General features: G+C 37.0%; 1 protein-coding gene across 1 annotated transcript in view; it reads left to right on the top strand.

Annotated features, from left to right (window-relative positions):
* Positions 1-24730, top strand: part of LRRTM4 (leucine rich repeat transmembrane neuronal 4) — a 769566-nt gene that overhangs the window by 123277 nt on the left and 621559 nt on the right. The window lies entirely within an intron of this gene.

Below are 24730 nucleotides of genomic sequence, written 5' to 3'. Positions count from 1 at the left end.
AAGACGTTGGGTAAAGGTGGGGTGGCTGGACTTAACAGCCTGAATCTTGACTGTCAATTTCCCCATCCCCTTCAAGAACATGGTAAGTGGCCAATGACAGCTCCCAACACCTCCTTTGTTTTAGAAGTAGCTCTGTTGCTAAATTAAATGCCTATGATTAGAAGATTTCTGGAAGGGTGTATTATTGAACCAAATACTGAATGAAAATAGGTGTTAGCCAAAAGTGTGTAAAAGGCAGGGAGTGGAGGAAGCTACGTTGAGGCAGAGGGGTAGGTGCGAAACAAGGGGCAACTCCTGTTGAATACAGAAGTAAAGATGTGTTCAAAGGCTAAAAGGTCCTGCACATTCAAGGATATGTCTGCTGCTCAGTGAAAAAGAAATGAGTTTGTAAAGGACGGGGGTGGTAAGAGGTGGGCCAATTCCTAGATACTTCCCGTCCCTACCATGTTTTAGAACTTCTTCCACCCCTACCATAGCTTGATGGGTGAAGAAATACCATTACTGCTGGGCTTTATATAATTCCCAAAAGGGCTGCCAAGTCAAAATTAGCATTTTGCTCATAAATCAAAGTATATTGTATTAATTTGGTTGCAATTAGAGTGAGACTGATAAGTGGAAGCTTTCAACTCAAACATCTGTAGAAGTGGAGTTTTTATATCAGAATTTTAAAACTGCATTATTAAAGTAATTTATTTAAATCATAGCTTACACCTGGTGTTTCGTAAAGCTGATTGCAGGCTGTTTAATAAGTTTATAAATTTACCTTAAAAAGTGACATTTGCACATTTACCAATAATGTGAAAGTTCAGTTATTTTAAAAGGAGGAGGGGAGAGGGTTCATGTGAAATAGCAGAATCATTAGCTGCCAGATACCCAAAATATCCTGTTGCTTAAATAAAACATTATTTCCTACTTTTACTCCATGCAGCTATCGATTTAGAAGTTCCCTGTGGCCATTTTAATTAGCTTTCCCACCACTCCTGTGAGATATGCAGATAGCATAATGTTTAGGGTTAGCCGAATCTGAAAATATTTTTCATAAACATATTGAGATTTTCATGGTGTTAAAAGAAAACCTAAGAGATCTGAGCCCATATGATAATTCACAAAACTGAGGCATTCAGGGGTCAAATTATGGCTGTGGTTATATTTTAAATGATATATCCTACTACTCTATCCTCCTAGCATTTCCTCTTTCACAGTCCTCTTTTACTTCTTTGCTTATTAAAGTAAAATATTTCTCTTGTTATTAAAAGATTTAAAATCATATGGATTATATATAATTTTGTGAAATGCACTGCTCAATATAGAAGGCCCAATCTTAAAAAAAACTAAAGGATCACATTATTACAATAGTGAAATGCTGAGACATCAAATTGAATAAAACCCTTGGCCTCTATTAAGTAGAGCATGCTGAAAAAAGATGATGGGAAAATTGGAGATAGTGACAATTGAAGAGTGTGCCTTTTCCCTAGCACACAATTACCACAATTTCAAATTTGCTTTTCATTTCTGTAAATTAGTTATGTGACCATATTGTAAAGTAGAGTGACTTGCTAAATACAGAAACCGGAAATCCATCATGCAGTATTCCCACACTGAGAGCTGATCTAAAGGCTATTCTCATATATAAAACAATAAACTAGAAGCAAGTGGTGTTGTCTTATTTATCCCAGGCAAGACAACTTATGATTCTAACTCTCCGGTATCTATGCCAGGATGGAGCCTTTTAAACTACAATAAAGTGTGTTGTATTCTATTTACCTGTAAGACATAACACAGAATGATAAAATATCATGTGATAAACATTTTCCTTCCTCTTATTGAGAAAAAATGAAAATCTCTCAACCAAATTTCCTTTCCCAAAAACATGTTATCTGTTTTTCATATGAACGCCAGAAAAAGGCATAATGGCCTTAACAACAGTCACAACAAAATCAACCATATTTGGGACTGCCCATTGCAAGGTAGAATCCCAGAGAGGGAAGATTAGATTTCAAGAAGATAGTGCTGTAATGTGACACATAAATCTGAGGGCAGATTTAAACATCTATTACCCAAATGTTTTCATCCCCTCAAAGAGAAATTTTGCACCCCTTAAGCAAAAGCTCCTTCCCCTCATCTGCTGGCCTCTGGTAACCTGTGACCTACTCTATGCCTATGAATTTGCCAATTCTATGTATTTCATATAAGGGAGATCATACAATACTTGCCTTTTTTGTGACTGGTTTATTTCACTCAACCTGATTAATTCTTAAGACTGTTTAAGCAGTATTTTAGTATTGCTTACTTAAAAGATGGTTCAAATATTTATTTTGGACACTTACATATCCCGTGCAGTGTATAAATATACAAATGTACATATCCTCTGCTGTGATGAACACTTAAAGAATTAATAGTTATTTCAAACTGACAGCAAAATGGCAAATCCCTAAGACTCTCAGCCTCTGAACATTTTGGTCATACCCTGGCATCACAGCCTAACTTCCTGAGTTCCTAGGCAAATCGTAGAAGACTGCATCACAAGTTATTTATTTATTTTTTACATTTACTTAAATGTAAAAATAGATCTTGGTCATGTCTGGGTACAAAAATTTGTAAATTATTTAAAGAGTCAGAAGCAAACCACGGATGATGATTTTCTTTTTATCCCACTAGTGTAATAGGGGGAGACAAACTGTCACACGTGGGGGTGGGAAGGTTGGAGCTAATCAAGGCAATTATAATTTCACAAAATTATTTTTATTAATCTACTCATTTCATAACAAATACTTAGCATCTCTTGTCTGACAGATACTGGTTTAGGTGCTAGGAAATCAACAGTGGACATGTTAGATAAATCAGTATCTATGTTCTAGTAGGAGTAGACAGAAAATAAGTTAATAAAATGAATGCATATTTAATATAATGTCATGTAGTGATAAATTGTATGAATTAAAATGAAGGAGGGTAAAAAGGAAAACAGAGAGGTGAGTTATTTGAAATATAGCGGTCAGGAAAATATTCTACAGAGATCTGTGTTATCTGAGTGGGCTAGAGAATTAACCATTCAGATATCTTAAAACTGTGGTTCTCAAATGTAGGCATACTTCAGAATCTTCTGGAGGGTACGTTAAAACACAGATTGTGAGTTCCATCCTCAGGGTTTCTGATTTGGTTATGGGGCCATGGTTTGAGAACTATTCTAGAACAGGAAGTTGGCAAACTTTTTCTATAAAGGACCAGAGAGTAAAATTTAGGCTTTGGGGGTCATACACTTCCTATTGCAAAGGTTCACCTCTACTGTTGTAGCCTGAAAGCAGCGTTGGTGAATATGCAGGCAAATAAGTGAGTGATATTTTCCTTATGGATACTGAAATTTGAATTTGTAATAATATGCAGGTGTCATGAACTACTATTCTTCCTTTGAATTTTTTCAACATTTAAAAAATACCAAAAAATTAAAATAAAATAAAAAAACTTTCTTAGCTCATTGGCCATGCAAAAACAGCCATGATGCAGGTAGGCCTTACTGAAGAAGACCCTATTCAAGAAGAAAGGAACTGAAGGCCAAAAGTCCTCAGGTAGGAACACATTTGGCCTTAGTGTGTCCAAGAGCAGGAAGCAATGCCTTGAGGGAGGTGATTAATTAGTGCACCCCCCTGGGCCAGTGTAGCAATTTGATATGGTTATGAGTTCCAAAAATAGATATTGGATTATGTTTGTAATCTGGTCTATTACTGGCCATGATGATTGAGTTATGATTAGGGCTTTCATTGAGGTGGGGGACTCACAGATAAAAGGCATTGCAAAGACCCAAGTTGGAGCTTTTGATGTGAGCATTTTTGATGTTGGAGTTTTGATATTGGAGTTTGATGCTGAAGCCTTAAGCTGGAGCCCTGGAAAGTAAGCACACAGAGGAAAGACAAGCAAGCCCCAGGAAGGGAGGAATCTAGGAAACCTGAACCCTTGCAGATGTCGGCAGCCATCTTGCTCCAACACATGAAAATAGACTTTGGTGAGGAAAGTAACTTATGCTTTATGGCCTGGTATCTGAAAGCTCCTACCCCAAATAAATACCCTTTATAAAAACCAACCATTTTCTAGTATTTTGCATCAGCACCCCTTTGGCTGAATAATATAGCCAGATAATGAAATTAAATAATTTACTGGACTTTTAGCAGAGACATTGTATGATCTGAAGTATTTTTGTAGTCTATCTCTGGCTGCTTTAAACATGAGACTAAATCATAGAGAATGGGGGTAAGTGCAGAAGCAGGGAGAATTGTCAGGCGACTCCCTCAGTATCTAGTAGAGTACAATGGAGATTGAACACAGGTGATGGTATAGAGGTGGTGGAAAGTGGTCTGAATGAGACTTAAACCACACAGACTTGCTGATGGTTGAGTTATGGAATGAGAGAGAAGGAAAGAATTCAATGATCATTCTAAATATGTCTGTGTTAGGTGTTAGATGCCAGGTTAAGTGTACGGCCAATTATATAGGTGCAGGCAAAAGAGCATTTAGAGTTTAAGGAAAAGAGTAATCCACCAAAAAAAAGGAATAGCAAATTAGGATGGCAGAAAACTAGAAGAATACAGTATCATATAAGCTGGTAAAGAAACTGGATGGAGGAGAAAGAAATCAACTGTGTCTGAGAGGTAACATAAAACTGAAGATTGAGAGTTAGCCAGGACACAACACTGGTGGTTTCAGAGGAACTGTGCTAGTAAGTTGTGAATTGTAGATTAGGTTCAAGAAAGACTGGTAGAAAAGAAGTAGAAGCAGTGTTTACAGATGGTTCTAAGAGAGTTTTGCTGAAACTGGGAGCAGAGTATGATGAAGTGGCTGAAACGGTGTGGAGATAAGCCCTCTGCCCTCAGATTGTATAATACCTCCAGTTATTCAGGGTAGAGATTCTGCTCCCCAAGGAGAGTTAGCTTTACCTTACATATGGTTCTCACTGTCTAGATATCCACCCCCACCCCCACCTTTTTGGTCCAAATTGGAAATATTATAACAAGTTTATAAACTGATGTGAATTATTGAAACAAGGGAAAACTCTCAATGAAGGAGAAGAGATTGAGAAAAATCTTTCAAGTTAGGCTCTTGAGTTTGTTAGAAGGGAAAACTTTCTGTTCATGGTTGGCATTATAGGAACAAGGACAGTTCATACCATGAGAAGGGAGAGAAGGGAAAGCAATGAGCACTGATTTGGACTAGGGCATATTGGGCTGAGAGGATGTGCGCATTCTTTTCTGATTGCTTCTATTTTATGTGGTCTGGAAAGTGGCAAGGAGAACACCTATATCATTCTAGGTCCAGAGTGAATTGGGGTAGAAATAAACAAAGAAAAGACAGCTGCTTCTTGAAAAGATTTCTAAGGAATCCATTTAATACAAGGTCAGCTTGATTTGATGAAGGTGTTCCAGAAAGAAATTAAGGGAAACTGTTGATAAGGAAATATTTTGCAATCTATAGCAAGGGTCTGCGAGCGGGACTCGAATTAGTTGATGTAGAAATCATTATGGGTGTATTAGTCAGGGTTCTCTAGGGAAACAGAATTAACAGGAGATATCTGTAAATAGCATGAGATTTTATAAGTCTCTCACATGACCATGGGAATGCACAAGACCAGATTCCACAGACAGGCTGCATGCTAGGAACTCCTATGAAAGTCCAATGTAGGGTCTTGATGAGTTTCTGAGAGATGTTGACTGTACAAAGACAACCTGGGAAATTCTCTCTGAATGCTGAAATCAATTCCCTTCTTTAAAAAATTTTTATAATTAATTTATTTTTATCTACCCCCCATGACTTTTTGCTTGCCGTCTGCTCTCTGTCCATTCACTGTGTGCTCTTCTATGTATTCGCTTGTCTCCCTTTTTGTTGTGTCACCTTGCTGAGTCAGCTCTCCACAGTGCTTGCAGGCTGGCATCATTCCACAGTGCCTGGGCTGATGGCTCTCCCCAGTGTGCAGGTGAGCCTTCCTTCACAAGGAAGCCCTGGGTTCACATCCCAGGGCCTCCCATACAGTAGAGGGGAGTCCAACTGATTGAGCCACAGCTGCTTTCCTATTTAATTTATTTTTAAAAGATACTTAAATTACACACACACATATATATATATAAGGGACCCCCATGTGTCCCACTCCCCACATCTCCCACCCTTCCCCACATTAACAACTTCTTTCATTAGTATGGTACATTCATTGTAATTAATGAACACATTTTGGAATATTGCCACTAATCATAGATAATAGTTTACATTGCAGTTTAAACTCTCTTCCACTCAATTCTGTAGGTTATGGCCGTATATATAATGACCCATATCTGTCATCGCAATGTCACTCAGGACAATTCCAAGTCCCAAAATGCCCAAAATGCCCGAATATTGCACCTCTTTCTCTCTCTCCCTGACTTCAGCACCTCCAGTGGACACTGTCTCCACATTAATGATATAATTTCTTCCAATGCTAGAATACCAATAAGTCTATAGTAGAATACCAGTAAATCCACTCTAGTCCATATTTTAACCCCAACCCTGAGGATCCTAGGATGATGATATCTAGTCCACCTCTAATGAGACGGGGTTTCGATCCCATATGGCTGATGGATGGGACGCTCTTGCTTCCAGTTGTAGACCCTCTTGGTTCCTTGGTGTAGTAGTTGTCCATCCTCTCCTCCTTGTTAATTGTCCTGGGTGAGTTCAATGAATGGAGAGAAGGTAATGCAACTCTGCTGAGGCTGAGGACCCAGTTGGCACATGGACAGCCCAGAAATTCAAGTCTCTTGGGTATATACCTACGAACTCTAGCACCAAATATAGGTTCAAATAAAGGGGACAGAAGAGGCATGTGCAGAGAAGCCACAACTGAGTCCAACTCTGTCACACTCAGGAGCACAAACCCAAAAGTAGGGTCCACTGGTGAAGCACCAACCACTGGAGTGATCTGCCATGACCATAGGATCTGGGTATCTCCAGAGTCCTCAGGAGCCCCACCATTTGGGGTAGTATCCACTTTGCCTATGAGATCCTGTTGAGATGTATATAAGCGTTACCTCTGGGAAGACCTCCTGACTCATTTTGAAGTCTCTTAGCCATATAAACTCATTTGTCTTTACATTTCCCCCCTTTTATTCAAGGTTTTTTCCAGTTGCATTGCTCGTTCGTGTTTGGTAATAATCCCTTGGTGACAAGGAGGCTCATACCTGGGAGTCGTGTCCCATGCTGGGGGGAAGGTAATGCATTTATATACTGAGTTTGACTCTGAGAGAGGCCACATTTGAGCAACATGGAGACTCTCAAGAGGTAACTCTTAGGCACCTTACAACACTAGGCTGTGTTGCATCTTCAAGAACAAAGGACTATAAGAATAGTTGTAAATATTATGGGCCCATCAATGGGCATTAGTCATTGCTCCTGTACTTGGATGATTATTGCTATTCTATTAGAGAATGTGGCAGAGCTCACCAGGATGGGGATTCAATATTTCTTCAGTTGTTGTATGAATCTCTACTTACTGTGGCAATACCCTATGAACACTTGTACACATTTATATACCTTATATTTATGCCCAGGTGAACTTCCTCCCATGTACCCCCATCACTGACACTCCACACCAATGATCCTCCCTTGCTATAGTTGCAACACTTCTGTGATCCAAACTTCTTCAAAAATGAAGCCCAGAATATCGCCAAATACAATTATTAGGAAAATGAAATAATGATGGGTAGGTTTAAACATGAGAAATAAAATACATAATAATTTAGAAAAACCAAAACTAAAATAAAATTTTTAAAATTGGGATATTAAAAAATAATGAAAAATATTAAAATTTTTTTATGTTTTGCCTTTCATCACTGTAATTATATGTACAGTGGGATTTTCTTCCATTTCTTCCCCAATGTTTTACTTTTTTTTCATTTTGTCTTCAGAAGTTTTATGTCACAGTAAAGCCACATACAGACTATAGGGGACTCCTGTACACCCAACATCCTCTCCCCTTTCCCCCTCTTGTATCAATAATGAACCATATGGATGGTACATTTGCCACATCTGGTGTACAAATATTGATACATAGCTACCATAATGGTCAATGGTTCACATTATGGTTTTCACTTTAGACATACACTTTTATTAAATTTTTTATGAAATTTAACATGACCTGTATCCATCATTTCAAGATCATGAAGAACACTTCCATTGCCCTCTAAATACCTGCTCTTCAATCTATTCTATTCCTCCCCCATAGGGGCCCACAGTGACCACCAGGCTTTACTCCTTGAAGGAGAAGATTCATAGATACTTGCAACAGCTCTGGGGCTTGATACACTAGTCCATCCTCCACTTCCCCTTTTAAGGCATTCAACTGATTGGATAAATCATCACACATTGCTGACAACAATTTCACTGGTTTATTGTAGCTATAATCAGCCATCTATGAAATAAACTCATTGATGACTAAAGCCCATAAATGTCCTTGTATTACAATTAGCCTAGTGCTTGCCTAACCAAACAACTGGGCACAATTACCTGGTCGAGTTGACACATTAGCCTAACCATCACAATGGGGAGACATGTCCAAGAGCAAACTATAGAATTTCCTTATGACTGGGTGGTATCATTGGTGGCAATATGGGAAGAGGGTGGTCTGACAGGAGAAAGGAGAGTTTTGAGGCCCTACCTTAAGTCCTTTGGGGTCAGGAATGAGGCCTGGACTGGGAATAAAGAGCAATCTGAGCTTGGAGGGCTTCCTCTTAAATCCTGCCAAAGACAGTGTCCTGGCAACTGAGCATCACTTGTGAACATAATCTGTGCCATGACACAGATATTAGCTCATCCAGTTTTCTTAACCACTGTATAATATAGGACTGTGAACCTGCCATTTCATTAATTATCATTAAGGTGCTTTAAGTGCCTTGCTTCCAATTTTTTGAGACAGAATTCAAGCTAGGTTTTCTGATTTCATGGTCTATACTTTTAGCCACTTATAAGTGAGTACAATGAGGAGAGAGCTAAAGACTTAAAGTTAGTGTAGTGTCAATTTCAAGGGCAAAGCCACTGAGCTTGAATATATTCTCAGCAACTTACTGGGTAACTTGGAGCAAGTTGCCAAAATATTTTTGAGAGTTTGATTCCTCTTGATTTATATGTAGAGAATAATAATACTGTCAGTCAGAAAAAGAGGCACTTTTTACATCCTCTAGGGGTAGAGTGTTACCGTGTGCAAGATGGCAAGAGTGCACCAATACTTGCCACCAGATTCTCAGTCCCAAGGCAACCAACCTATACCATGCCAACAGAAGCATGACTCACACAGCACTGAATGGAACAATGTTTTACTCACATAGAGAAGAGACACTGCAGGGTCAGCTTCACTAGTGGGATTCTGTTCCTGATAGCCAGTGGTCTCAATTCGTGACTGATACAGGGAGGTAGTCTATAAGCAGCACCCCTCTGTTGTGTGCATGTGTGTGTGTGTGCATGCACATACACACACCATAGTGGAGGAACCCTGCTCCCTCCCTCCCTGCTAGGGACAGAAACACCACTGGGGTATCTGTCATAAAGTCTGCCCACATTAATCAGAGCATCTTCAGTGAATATTTACATATACTTAGGACAATAGGGGAAGGAATGTGTCAGATGTCCCGTTATCTACTAGAGATTCTGTTTTATCTTACCTGGAGGACATACCTGGTGATGTGGTTATAGGAAGGGACTATTTTCCTTTGGAAGAAAAATATTTTAAAGTCATAATACTGTTAGAACATAATTTGAGTTGGTAAAAATATTTACATTGGAGTGTTTATAGAGAAGTCAAATAATTAGTTAAAAGAAGGGCATAAAGGCATGGATTGTTCTCTTGGGTCAGTCCAGCTAGCTGACTCCCTGTAAGCTTGCATGGTAAGCATGACATTCAAAAATTTGCTGCCATTCCAGATTCTGGCCTCGAGACTTGCAGCTTTAGAAATATGTCATAACCTCTTCAAGAATGGATGTGTCATTTGGGGTTTGACCACCTTTAAGAAACTCATGAGACTGGTATGTAAACTACCATGACAGCCTGCTAATCTCCAATGGGAAAGATCATTGCCTGTGGAATCAGATATACTAGGTGCACAGTTTCCCTATAGACAAAAGGTATAGAAAGCCAAATTATACTCAATGTGTCAGTTTACTAATTTACTGATGAGAGGGCAGCTCATGCATTCTGGCACCAAGGAAGTCAACAATATGCATAAATTTGTTTATTCAATATAGAATCAAGATAAAAGAAAAAGAACAATAGTTATGGGTTTAAACATTAAGTGGCATAAATGAGATAAGCTAAGGGTAGTTTTATCCTAAGAATTACAATAGAGGTAGAGAAGACAGTAGAAAAAGACCACCCAAATAAGAACGAAGTTATTTATTCAGCGCTTGCTCTAACAAGGGCGTCTGCCGCCATCACATGCATTTGGCTGCTGCTCAAAGGCAGGCAGAGGAGTGGGAAAGCTTCATAGTAGAATAAAAGAAAGGCTCCAGTTATGATCTGAGTGGAGCCTGTTGGCATAAGGAAGCTGCATGTGGACTAACTAGAAGTGGGGCATCCTCTGTGATTGGTTAAGGATGCACATTTGGCTTTCTTCGGTTGACCCAAGGCTGGAAGCAGGGGCAAAAATTAGGGAAGCAGTCAATTGTTGCTCAAACTCTCACTGTTGTGGACTGATTGTTACAGGGATTTGAGTTTAGCTGTTGTGATTAGTGGCCAGCTTCGGGACTGACTATTATAGGTACTGGACCAGAGTTTCCTGGTCTGGTTACTGCTGATAATAAGTCCAGCTTTCCTGGGTCTTTGTCCATTTGTATATTCAGTCTCTCCAGACAAATCAAATTCTTGGGCTAGAGAACCTCAGAGTTTTGCACGTTTCTGGAATGAGCAGTGCAGAGATTCTCTCATGTGAGTCTTCTTTGTATTTTATGATATGCAAACGGTTACACCCATATATCAATGCATTATTTTTTAGAGATGATAAATAATTTGATCAACTTATAATCACATCCTGCTGGCCTGTGAGCTATAAAGTCTCTTCAAAAGTTCTTATCTTATCCCTGATTCATTGCCTGCTGATGTCTGCATTTAATTTTTAAAAGGCACCCTTTGAGGTCTACCAACCATATCTCCTTTCCAAGATACTGTGTGTTAGCATATTGTAGTAGTTAGGGACTGAAAATATAAGCAATGATAATGAAATATGTAATCAGAGGACCTAAGTTCCAGTCTCAATTTTATAACTTGTTCTAAGATGGGAGCTATAGCTACACCTGGTACACATTAACTGTGCAAATGGGAATATTTTAATGATGGCCTCACATGCCAGTTTTGATAACCAGTTAGACATTGCGTGTTAAACAAAATGTGGGGACTACAAAACTGTTTAAATTGCATGTTTTATTATTAGCTCCCAGCTTGATATCTTGTATACTCTCTACACTCAGTAAACATTTCTTGAATGAATAAGCAAATCACTTAGTCAATCCATCTGTCAATCATTGGGTTCTGCTGTATTTGAAGCCACAGGTTGGCAATTCGTGTTATACCTAATTTACCCATGGACGAGAGCAGAATAGCAATAAGAGACAACAGCAGGCGTGTACTTTCAACACCCTGCCCTGCTCGCGCTTCAGAGTATAAATAGCCTTTTCTGAAGAAACATATTCAGACATGGATTTCAATTGACCTTATTGCTCAACACTCTAGCTACGACAATGCCACTTAATCACTTTGCCGTTCTAAGGTATCATTGAGGAAAACAGCTGTTATGCAGGTTGCCTGGTCTCACTAGTAAAGAGCATCCTAGTTGTCAGCTCTGTTGCTGAAACATAAAAGTCCAACACCATTATTCACTTAATTCTCATAATCTACTATGCATTACTTTTGCCTGTCATGAAAAAAATCTATAATCTATCTTGGAGTTGAGGTCTTTCCTTACCATGTGTGGAGAGACCCTATCAAGTGTACATGCACTGTGTGAATTACTTAGAAACATTCTCAAATGCAGTCCTAGAGATGGCTAGCAGTGTAGGTTTTTTTTTCCTCCCTCCATTCTCTGTATCTATCTCTCTCTCCTTCTCTCCTTCCCTTATTCCCTCGCTCCCTTCATTTCACCCCCTTCCCTTTTTCTTTTCTCCTGTCTTCATTTCTTTTTCTTTTCATTGCATTATTTTTAATGACTTGGGTACTAAGGCCACTTTTTGGCTTAATGCAAGCATTGGTCTAGTGGCAATACATGAAAGGCATGATAATTCCACTTGATAATCACAGACAATAACCATGACTGGAAAGACTTCCAACTATTCAGATATTTTTGCCTTTTGGGCCAATGATGAAGAAAGATGAAAATTGGGCTGCAAATGTCTGTTAGTTGCCATGCTTTGTGCAGTCACATGAAATTCTGCATATATCATGAATGAACAATGACACAGTAGGGACACCAGGTAGTCTTATATTCAGCATTTGATTGGGTCATGATAGACTTTTGGTAATTTAAAAGGGATGAATGAATGAATGACTTCTATATGATCTTTCAGTAATAAGATATATTTAAATATGTCACCCATATTGAAAAATCTATTGCAAAAAATTCTTTAGATTTCAAAAGTGAAGGACATGTTTATTTTAGAAAACTTAGGGAATACAGAAAAGCATAATAGAAAAGTCTAGAGAACTGTTATCAACAAATATGCTGATTTCTATTCTTTTCTTTGCACACTGCACATTGTTTTCTGTAAGTTGCATACATCAGTCGATGGCTCATTTCTGTCTCCTGTATCAATGGCAGGCTCATGGGTCTTCACATTTCAAGTATTTTCTTGAGTTTGCAATGTCCTCCTGGATTGATAATGATAGAGCTTTGGAATGAAGGTGGAATGTCCTAAAAGAAGACTTTTGGCTGCCTGTTTCTATGGTTAGAAGTATAAACAACACATTTTTAAGGATTCTCCATTGAATAAGCAAAATAGGACTTCTCTTGACTTTTGTCTGGCTTTATGTCTCATATTTGACAATCCAGTTTCAATGGCCTGATAATTTATTTTATTTCTTCTCAGATTTAAGTATTAAACTTTGTATCAATCTTAATGTTCAGGGGTAGTGTGAGATTTTTCTCTCTTTTCTGATATACTCATTTGTATTTAAGTGGGGGATGTTTATTGTCACATTGAAAGCTGCTAGAAGATGCAATTTTGAACCAATTTCTCTCTTTTTTATTATCAGATTTGTTTCTCTCTTTTAGGCTATGACATTCAGTACCAAAAGGTTTTATGACTATATTCCTATATATTTATTTATTTCCTCAACTTAATATAGCTTTTCTGGTTTTATTCTATATTGCTTTTACTTTAGATTCATCTTTTACTCTAAAAGTGCTTTTGCACTTTTCCCCAGAGTACTCTTTGTTACATTAAAGATGTATTTATTTTTTGTTTTTGATGTTGTTACTATTCTATTTTAATTCTAACAATCAAATCCTTTTCATTCAGTGAAGCAAACTCAGAGAGTATATATGTAAAATCTTGTTAGTATCTATATTTTCTATTTACATATTTTGCACAAGCATGTGATTCTATGTATCTTGGGCAAATTATCTGACCTTGCGTCTGTCCACATTGATTTCCTAGTATGGGTTGATATCTTTTAACTTAAAACCATCATTTTACTTTGCTTTCACATAATGTTTCTGAGTGCTCTCTAAGGCCATTAAAAGAAAAGGCCAGGAATCTGGTGAAAGCAGGTCTATTATTGGTGGCAAAACTAAACAAGAGGAAAAACAAGAAACAAAAAAGTCACAATCTCAATTCTGCAATCTAGGTTGAAAGAGGGATTGTATTTAAAATACTTAGAGGATCACATGAATTACGGGATTGTTGAGTAATCCAGGAGGATATTCGGAAAAGTAGACCAGCATAACGATAAATGTTATATTTTCAGCCAAGAAGCTAGAGTAAATTTTCAGGCAGAGGAGATGCTTTCTTGAGATGGACCTGGACCTATATTTAAGCTGGATGTTGTACCTTCCAACAGATAAATAACCTTTTCTCCCAAGGTCTTTAGACAAAGGTACAATGTTTGGGAAGTTATTTTCAAACTAAAACATACCAGTTCTATCTCCTTTAATTTTATTTATTATATTTTGCATTGAGAGCCTATTAGTTTAGTACCTGAGCCAACGTCAACCTTCATGAAACTGTTAATGACAAAGTGCCTTGTTTTAGTTTTTTTTAATTTTTCTGAGCTATTATAGGCATGGGCTTTCATTCAATATAGTATAGAGGCAAAGAAGAAAGAGATCCACAGAGTGTGGGTTGAATACACTTTAGCTACCAGATATAAGATTTTGTAGGGCCTAGAAAATTAGACTCATAAATGTGGACACAATGTAGTAGGCAATGGAAACATGCCTTGTGGATTTTTGAGAAATATTTAAAAGGAATTGTCTAGAAATAATCCTGCCTTTGCACATTTTATTGAGTACTTCTTTCACCATCAACTGAAAATGAAGGTCGATAGCAACAAGGGTGGTGAGCCATATCTTATGGATGACTAGAGAAATCTGCAGCCTGAAGCAAAGAACCAGAGGTAGAAGTGGCCTTGGTTTGTCTCCTAATGTAGAATAATTTCAAGGGGTAACTGCAGATAGGTCATAAAAAGTTATTTGTCTAGTTCAGTACAGTGAATATTGAGTGAGTATCTCTGAAATTGTAGATTTCTGTTATGCAATAAGTTGGAAAGGATTCTGAGGAAATACAGCGTTGAAGAACAGAGAAAATTGATATTTCTAAAGAAGTCAAAGAAAGAACAACCAAATCTAAATAGATAATACAATAAAGACCTCAGGATGTGGTAGTTGCTCAATAAATGTTCGCCCTTGTTTACACTGAATTACAAATATTTCTACTATATCATTTCAAAAGACATAAATTTTATTCATATGTATGCATATGTTTTGCATATTTATATATGCATACTCAGAAAAGAATATATGGGGGTATTTTATTTAATGTGTCCACTTAAGTGAAAAGAAATAGAACCATTCAGCATAGATAAGAAAAACCATGGCACAGCCAATGATAATTATGATTTGGATTATCTTATTTTCTATGAAGAATAAATTTCTCTAGTAGATACTATAATTAGGCCCATTTTGCAAAAAAAAAAAAAAAATGAAAGCTCAGACACAGAGTTTATGTAACTTGCTCAAGATCTCATAGTCAAGAGGTGACAGAGTCATGATTCAAACTCAGTTCAGTTTGGATGAAGTTCAGAAGAAGGGCAGAGCTGTTAATTAGCCCAGAAATATATTAATTTATAACTCCAGATTAATTTTCTTGCTATTCAAAATATGTGTTTTATGTAGACTGTCATTAATGGGCACAAAATTTTGAACACATTTTTACTTAGCAATGATCAATTTTATTTGCATACTCTAATATTGTCCCACTGTTCTAGGGAACAGTTGTGTTTTATGGAAAAATAGAGGTTAAATTATCTACTGGATATTGAAATCAGATTATCATATTTATTCTGTTCGGGTGGCTAAAAAGGATGGAATTTAGCTAAACCAAAAGAATGAATCCCCAGGCAGCTAAGAGGCTGGCAATTTCCTCTTTTTTCAATTTTTATTATTTTTTAAAGGAGATTTACATTACATAAATGTTACATAAAAAATATAAAATATTCCCATAGTCCTCCCTCCTTTCCCCTCCCACACTTTCCCACATTAACAATATCCTTCATTAGTGTGGTACATTTGTTACAATTGATGAACCCATATTGGAGCATTGCTCCTAACCATGGACTACAGTATACATTATAGTTTACACTCTGTCCCGCACTATTTTATAGGTTATGACAAAATATACAATGACCTGTATATTTTGACCTGTCACGGCAGTATCATGCAGGAAAACTCCAATGTCCTGAAAATTCCCCCATATTACACCTGTTCTTCCCTCTCTGATCCCTTAGAACCTCTGGTGGACACTGCCTTTATATCAATGATAAGAGTTCTTCTGTTGTTAGACTAATAATAAGTTTATAGTAGAATAATCATAAGCCCACCTTTTGTCCATTGTTCCTTCCTTAATCTCAAGGATTTTGGGATGGTGATGCCCACTCTGCTTCTGATTGAGAGGAAGCTTAGATCCCATGGGGTAGATGGATAGAACTATCTTGCTTAGAGTTGCAGACATTCTCTGTTCCTTGGGATGGGTCTTGTCCATCGTCATTTCCTTGTTAGTTGTCCTAGGTGAGTCCAATGAATAGGAGAGTAGGTGTTGCAACTCTGCTGAGATTCAGGGCTCAGTTGGCACATGGATGTATCAAATATTTAAGTCTCTGGGACATATATTTATCAACTGTAGTGCTAACTATAGGTCCAAATAAAAAAGAAAGAGGAGCCATGTGTAGAGATCCTATAAATGAGTCTAACTGTTACACTGAGAGCATAAATTCCAAAGTAAGGTCCACTGACAGGGTATGGAATTCCTGAGCTATCTGCCTTGCTTATAGTTTCTGGATGTCTCTAGAGTCCTCAGGGGTCTTGCTAATTGAGGAACTGTTTACTGTGGAGACTTGCTAATTGAGAAACTGTTTACTGTGGCAGTCAATGAGATCCTGCTGAGACTTGCATAAGCATAACCTCTGGAATGACCTCCCAACTCACTTTGAAATCTCTTAGCCATAAAAACTCATTTGTCTTTACCATTTCCCCCTTTTATTCAAGGTCTTTTTCTAGTTGGATCATGAGCTGGTGATGGTACTAATCCCTCAGTGCCAGGGAGGCTCATCTCCAGTAGTCATGTCCAATACCAGAGGCAGGGGAAGGTAATACATTTTTTTGCTGTTTGGCTTAGACAGAGACCACATTTGTGCAACAAAGAGGCTTTCAGGGGGTAACTCTTAGGCAGTATATAATACTAGGCTAAGCTTCAATTTCACAAGAAAAGGTTCTTTTTTTTTTTTTTAAAGATTTATGTATTTATTTATTTCTCTCCCTGTCCCCCTTCCCCCCCCAAACCGGTGTCTGTTCTTTGTGTCTATTTGCTGCATCTTCTTTGTCCGCTTCTGTTGTGTCAGTGGCATGGGAATCTCTGTTTCTTTTTGTTGCATCATCTTGTGTCAGCTCTCCGTGTGGGTGGCGCCATTCTTAGGCAGGCTGCACTTTCTTTCGTGCTGGGCATCTCTCCTTATGGGGCGTACTCCTTGCGGGGGTGGGGGGCTCCCCTATGCGGGGGACACCCCTGCATGGCACGGCACTCCTTGCATGCATCAGCTGTGTGCATGGGCCAGCTCCACACAGTTTAAGGAGGCCGGGGGTTTGAATCATGGACCTCCCATGTGGTAGACAGATGCCCTAACCACTGGGCCAAGTCCACTTCCCAAGAAAAGGTTCTTAAGTACAATTGTCAAGTACAATTGTCAATATCAAGGGCCTGGCATAATGGTCTCTCTTCCTTCATTAGGCATTGCCCTTGCACTTGAGAGATTCTTCCTTTCCTATTAGGGAATGTAGCAGAACTCCCCAGGATGGGAATTCAATATTCTTTTGGTTATTGTGTGGATCTCCACCCACTGAGACAATACCCAATGAGCACTTGAACATATTCATATGCCTTAGAGGCATAACCCAGGTGAACCCCTTCACATGTATACCCCATCACTGATACCCCGCAACAATGATTCTCCCTCGGTACTGTTGTGACTCTTCTGCGATTCAAAACCTCTCCAACAATGAAGCCAACAAAATAACCATATACAACTACAAGAAAATGAACTAATAATTTCAAAAATAACTAGTAAAAGACAAAAAAAAAACTAAATTTTAAATAATAAAGTGCTTCAACATTGTGTCTTTCAGCAGTGTAAGATCTGTTGTCTTGTATGTACAGCGAGACTTTCTTCCATATATTCCCCCCAGTGTCTTTTTTTTTTTTTTCATTTAACCTTCAAAGAAGCTTTTAGAACACAGAAAAGTCACTTAAAGAATATAGGTGATTTCCATGCCCTCCCCCTACGTTCTCCTCCCCCTACTGATACAATTTTACATGCCAATGGTACATTTGTTAAAATTGATGTACAAATATTGAAGTACTGCTACTGACCATGGTCAATGTTTTGCACTATGGTTTACATTTTGGCCTGTACACTTTTATAGGTTTTGATGAAATTTGAAGTGACCTCTATCTGTCATTGCAATATCATGCTGAAAAATTCTAGTGTCTTTTAATGGAAGGAATTCCAAAATATGCCTTTGATTTCCCCGTGTACCTGCATGTTATAACTGGACTTGAATTTCCTTGGGTTCTGGAAAGGAGAATAGTTGTCTGTGGGAGTATAGCCATTAGGGCGGTCATTTGCTATTTAGAGGAATAGCAAAAATTACAAATATTTGATTTAAACTAGTAAGTAACTTATTTGCTTTTACATGTTTACATACACACAAACACACACAAAAAGCTTATCACACATATAATCTAATGGAGGCGTGTGCCTTAGCTTTTAATTCAGTAATAGTCAAAAAGCATTGGAAGACAACATTTTAACATTCTCTCTAGCAACAAAGAGGACTTTCTCTGTTTCATACTTTCCCTTTCCATTTAAGGAACAATGTTTTAAATCTCTAATCAGGAACTTTTCAACCCAGGACACCAAAGTGGTTTTCTCCCTTGAAATCAGAAAAGAACTGTGGTACAACAATTGTGAGCACCCAGGTACTAAAAGACAGTTTTGGTCAAGGTTGATTCCAATCTTTTAGCCCTTTGACCATAATTTTTAAGACTTTGAACAGTAATTGTGGTGTATACTATCTGGTCAGGAGAAAGTGCAATCCTGTGGTTTCAATGTTTGACATTATCTAGATGGCAATCCTGACACAAGGTGAAATTTAGCCTAAATTGTTAATGGAAGATAAGAATATCAATTTTTAAAAACTCTTTTTTTCCCCGTTAACTGCAGTGTAGCAAGATGCAGAATCTTTTCTTTTTCACTTTTGTATACCACTGTGCATTTTGCAAAATTTCTTTCCTTCTAAGCTTATACACTATACTTCTCAGAAATTTTAATGAAAGTCAAGCTTTCTATCTACATCCGTACTATTCCTTTATATAGTGTAATATTCTTTTACTTGATGAGAGTTCCCTTGTTTTTGTTGTTGAAGAAAATATATGGATTTTTAAAAAAATTTCTCCTGAAGGTAGAAAATGGTAATTATGGTTTTATCTTCACTGTAAAATAATAAGAGTGAAGTTTGTTTATCTCTTGACTGGTAAAAAATCTATTGCTAAAATATTCCTTTTGGGGGTACAGGTGTGGAAAGGTGACTGATGTGAGTTTATTTGCTTAATTAGCTCTAGAAACCTGAGCTTAATGGAAAGGTGCATCATGGGTGATCACATTCGGGGTACTTGGAAGTTTAACTGTTTTTTCTTCTTAAAAAAAAAGAGTGTCTTCTAGAGACTAGCTTTTAAGTTCAACTTACCTGTATTCTTCAAGGGTGAAGTGGCTCTGCCCTGCCCCCTTCTCTACGTCACCCTAGCAGCATCAAGAGAGGCTGAAGTGTCAAAGGAAGGCCTTCCTGAAAGAAACATGACTGAGTTCAGATGGATGTGGCCGCATTTACTCTTCTTCTTGCTCTTAAACCTCCTAGTTCAGTGATTCTGAAAGATTTTTGACCGAGAATGGCTAGAGTCGTTTCTTGCAGAAAAATTCCATGTTTCATTCCACTTCTCACTATTTTTGATCCAGTATGGCCAAAGGCGTTTTCACAGAATAATTTTGTTCTTTCCCTCCAGTTCTCACCTTTCTAAATTAAGGTATGTTTACGCAGGTCTTCTTTCCCACTTAGTTAGTGGCATGTTTCATTGCTTTTTTAGAAAGTAGATGGCCATCCTTCAATTAGGTCCCATTTAAATGAAATGATACAGAAATCCCTTTACATTTCAAAACGTGGAGGTCTTCCTTCCCTATTAATAGTACATATGAAACTTTTCTCTACTTTTACATTCCTTTGTTTATTTCAGTCAGCTTCTAACATAGGGAAAGACAGTTTTAGTTACCTATTCTGAAGCCGATACTATTCTCAGAAGGTCCTCTGTGTAATAAGCTTTTGATCTTAGGCATTTACTGACTTTTCAGTTAAGTTACTCCATCAAGAGCTGATATATTTATACTTCACTGAACAATATAGAAGGACATATAATCATAAAGTAGGATATTTAATCTCTTGTATTTTCTATTTTCATCTTAGAGTCCTCTTTAACCTTACATCTACAATAGCTGGTCCTTTATTGATAAAAAAACATTTAAAGTTTGTGAAATAAAAATACATCAATATGAAATAAAAGTCTAGGAAAAAGCTTTGATAAGGACTAAATTTATTGCATTTAAATGAAAAAAATTAAAATGAGATGTCAAATAAACTAAATTTACTTTTTTTCTGTCATTCAATTAACAATAGTTAACAAGCACTCACAGTATGCAAAGCTGGGTGCAGCTACTGTGGGAGCTATAAAGATGAATTAAACACAGCTCCTACCTGGGGAAAAATATGTAGGAGAGATAAGAAATATGCATAAACAGCTAGAATACTAGCTAGAAGAGATGATGACTGTCATAAGTGGAGCATAAACAAAGTTCTATTTAGTTCAGCAGCTGCAGAGATCACTTTCCTGCTGAAGGTAAACATGGCACACATATGCAGAGATGTATGTATGCCTGTGTGTATATATATGTATTTTTATATTATCTATATATATAAATATTTTAATCAGTTTTTGAGATGAAGAGATTATATTGTGATTTTAAGAAAGAAAGCAACAAAATGAAGTATGTCCTGATGATAGAATCCAAGTAATTCAAAATGGGATCCTGGTTTTAAGGCTCAAAGAAATGTTTTAGTACAAATATCAATTAAAGCACACAAAGTAAATGAAATGATTAGTAATAATCTAAATAAACTCTTTGTCTCTTGACAAGCATCAAAGAAACACATCAATTTATATCTGATTCCTGAATATTTAGCAATATTAGGAGGAAAACTGGAATATTTAAGAAAAATCTAAGAAGAGCTGTAGCAGTTTGATATGGTTATGAATTCCAAAAATAGACCTTGGATTATGTTTGTAATCTGGTCTGTACCTGGGTGTGATTAAGTTATGTTTGGGGCTTTGATTGGGCCACATCATTAGGGAGTTGATTTCCCACCCCTTGTGGGATGAGGGCTCACAGATTAAAAGAATGGCAAAGGACAGAGTTAAGCATTTTTGATACTGGAGTTTTGATGTTGGAGTTTGATGCTGAAGTCTTAAGCTGGAACCTCAGGAAGTAAACACACAGGGGAAAGAGAAGCAAGCCCGAGGAAGAGAGGAATACTGAGCCTAGGAAGGAGCAAACCCTGGGAAGAGAAGAACCCAGGAAGCCTGAACCCTCACAGTCATTGGCAGCCATCTTGCTCCAACACATGAAAATAGACTTTGGTGAGGGAAGTAACTTACTCTTTATGGCCTGGTACCTGTAAGCTCCTACCCCAGATAAATACCTTTTATAAAAACAACCAATTTCTGGTATTTTGCATCAGCACCTCTTTGGCTGACTAAAACAAGAGCTAAGATACTAAAATGAATACTGAGTTTTAAAACATCAGTATGTTTTGTGAGTTTTTAAAAAATAATTTGAAACATGGCCCTAGTCCCGTGGACTTGAAGCATGCAACTTAAGTTTAGAAAACAGCACTGGTCAGCTAGTTTCACTGCACACAGACACAGGCACAAAATAAGTTTTCATTTTCACAAGGGGAGCTTACGATAGGGTTTAAGAATTTTCGGAGAAAGAATTCTAAATATGAAGGAAACAGAGAGACTTACTGTCAACATATAAAATTCTATAAATTGAAGAAAGAGGCATGAGACAAGTGGTAGATGAAGTATTCTCTTCAAGGGAATTGGTGAGGTATCAGAGTCAAAACTGTCTAAATTCAAGCACTGGCCTCCTTGGGGTCTAGCTGGGTGGTTTCAGACCAATTGTTTAACTTTTGAGTCTCCCTTGGAAAGTAGCTATCTAAAAGCTTGGATAACAGTAATAACTACAAAATTAATTTGATTTAACAATGAAATGAGTTTGCAAGTGAAGTTTAAGAATACTACCTGCTCAGTAATTAACTCACTGTAGTTGTCACCCTCAAAGCAAAAACAAAAAATATAAATGACTGCAAGGTGGGGAGAAAACACTGATACGGGAAAACTAATTGTCAGAAATACCATCAGGAGTCTTTACTCTCCTGCATTAAAAACTGAATGGAAATAAGCAGTGTTAGAATAATGATAAATATATTTTACTTTTTATTTATTTATTTTTTTTATGTTCATAGAATTAACTTTCCTTTCTCTTTGTCCTTGCTGGTCCTAAATTTGCTTCTTCTGTTTTATTCTTGGATTAAAATTATGAGTTGTAGTAAATGGAATTTATGGCTACACCTTTGTTACAAGATATTGGCACTAATATCTCTGGCTTTATCGCTCCTTCTTCTAGTACTCTCTATTCTCTTAAAGAGTGATTTGTCTAAAACACAAATCTGGCATCAGTCATTTGTCTGGTATAAACTCATCAATGGTGCTTAGAGTCTTCTGGATAAGATTTTTGTTTGTTTTGGTTTTCTTCAATTTTTAAGTTTTTTTCTTTATTAGAGAAGCTGTGGATTTATAGAAAAATCATATATTCATTACAGGATTTCCTTAAACTACCTCGCCACCAACACCTGGCATTGATATTGATGTGGAATATTTGTTACAATTGATTATATCACATTATCACAATGAATTAAAGTCGGTGGTTTAACTAGGAGTCCATTGTGTACTGTAGTTTCATGGATTTTTAAAAAATTTTATTCTGTTACCACATACTCAATCTAACATTTCTCCTTTTAATTATATTCAGATGTTTATTTCAGTTCTGTTAATTGTGTTCACAATGTTGTGCTACCATCACTGCCACCCATTACCAAAACACATTCCAAATAGGAACCATATACATTTTAAGTCTTAATTTCCCATTTCCTATTCCGAACCTGTTCCTTGGTAACCTATATTCTAGATTCTGAGTCTCTGAGTTTGCTTATTCTAATTATTTCAAAGCAGTGAGATCATTACAATGTTTGTCTTTTGTGTCTGGCTTATTTCACATCAACATGATGTCTTCCAGGTTCATCCATATTTTTTCATGTATCAGGGCTTCATTGCTTTTTATAGTTGAATAATATTCCATTGTATGTATATACCACATTGTATTTATCTATTCATTGGTTGATGAACACTTGTTACTTCCATCTTTTGCCTATTGTGAATAATGCTGCTATGACATCAGTGTACAAATGTCTGTTCAAGTCCTTGATTTCAGTTCTTTTGGGCATATACCTAGTAGTGGTTTTGATGTAATAGTTGGATACTTGGGTTTCTGAGGAAGTGCCAAACTGTCTTCCACAGTGGCTGCACCAATTTATATTGACACCAGCAATGAATGAGTGTTCCTATTTATCCATATCCTATTCAACACTTGTTATTCTTTCTTTTTTGTTTTTGTTGTTTGTTTCTAATAGCAGCCATTCTTTTGGGTGTGAAACAATATCTCATTGTGGTTTTGATTTGCATTTCCTTGAGGGTTAATAATTTTATTAAGCATTATTTCATGTTTTTTCTGGCCATTTTAATATCGTCTTTGTGGAGACCTGTCTGTTCTAGTCTTTTACCCATTTTTTCATGGGATTGTTTGTCTTTATGTTGTCAAGTTCAAGGATTTCTTTAATTTTACTGTATGTTAATCCTTTATCCCATACTGCATTTTCTAAATATTTCTCCCATTAAATAGGTTGTCTTTTTACTTTCATGATAACGTCCTTGAGGAGTAAAATTTTTTGTTGTTGCCATTTTTTTAATGAAGTCTCATTAATCTATTTTTTTTTCTTTTGTTGCTTGTTCTATGAGTGTAAAGTCTAAGAAACCATTGCTTAACACAAGGTTTTGAAGATGTTTCTCTATGTTTTCTTCTAGGAGTTTGATATTTCTAGCTTTTATATTTAGGTCATTGATCCATTCTGAGTTGATTTTTGTATATGGTGTGAGGGAGGGGTTCTTGTTTTTTGTTTTTTTTTAATTATTCGAATGGGGGTCCAGTTTTCCTAGCACAAATTATTGAAGAGACTAAAGGTCTTCTAAAATTTCTTTTAGCAATGTTATATAGATTTCTGTGTTCAAGTCCTTTACATCTTTGGTTAGATTTATTTCTATGTATTTCATTTTTATAGCTGCTATTTTGAATAGTTTTTAAAATTGATTTCTTGTTACAATTGTTTATTGCTTGTGTATAGAAACACTTTGAATTTTTGGGTGTGTTGATCTTGTACCCTGCTAGTTTTCTCATTTCATTATCTCTTGGAGCTTTGATGTGGGTTTTTCAGGATTTCTGTATATAGGATCACATCTCCGAAAACAGAGGAAGCTTTACTTCTTCCTTCCCAATTTGGATACCTTTTTATTTCTTTTTCTTGCCTAATTGCTCTGGCAATGTAGAATAACTGTGGTAGCAGTGGTCATTCTTGTATTCTTCCTGATCTTAGAGGGAAAGCTTTCAGTCTTTCACCATTAAGTAGGATGCTAGTGCTGGGCTTATAATACATGACTTGTATCATGGTGTGGGAGTTTCCTTCCGTTCCTAGTG

This window comes from Dasypus novemcinctus, chromosome 17 (assembly GCF_030445035.2).
Source record: "Dasypus novemcinctus isolate mDasNov1 chromosome 17, mDasNov1.1.hap2, whole genome shotgun sequence".
Classification (NCBI taxonomy): domain Eukaryota; kingdom Metazoa; phylum Chordata; class Mammalia; order Cingulata; family Dasypodidae; genus Dasypus; species Dasypus novemcinctus.
Note: the sequence above shows the minus strand (reverse complement) of the source record. Positions and strands in the feature narration are given on the sequence as shown.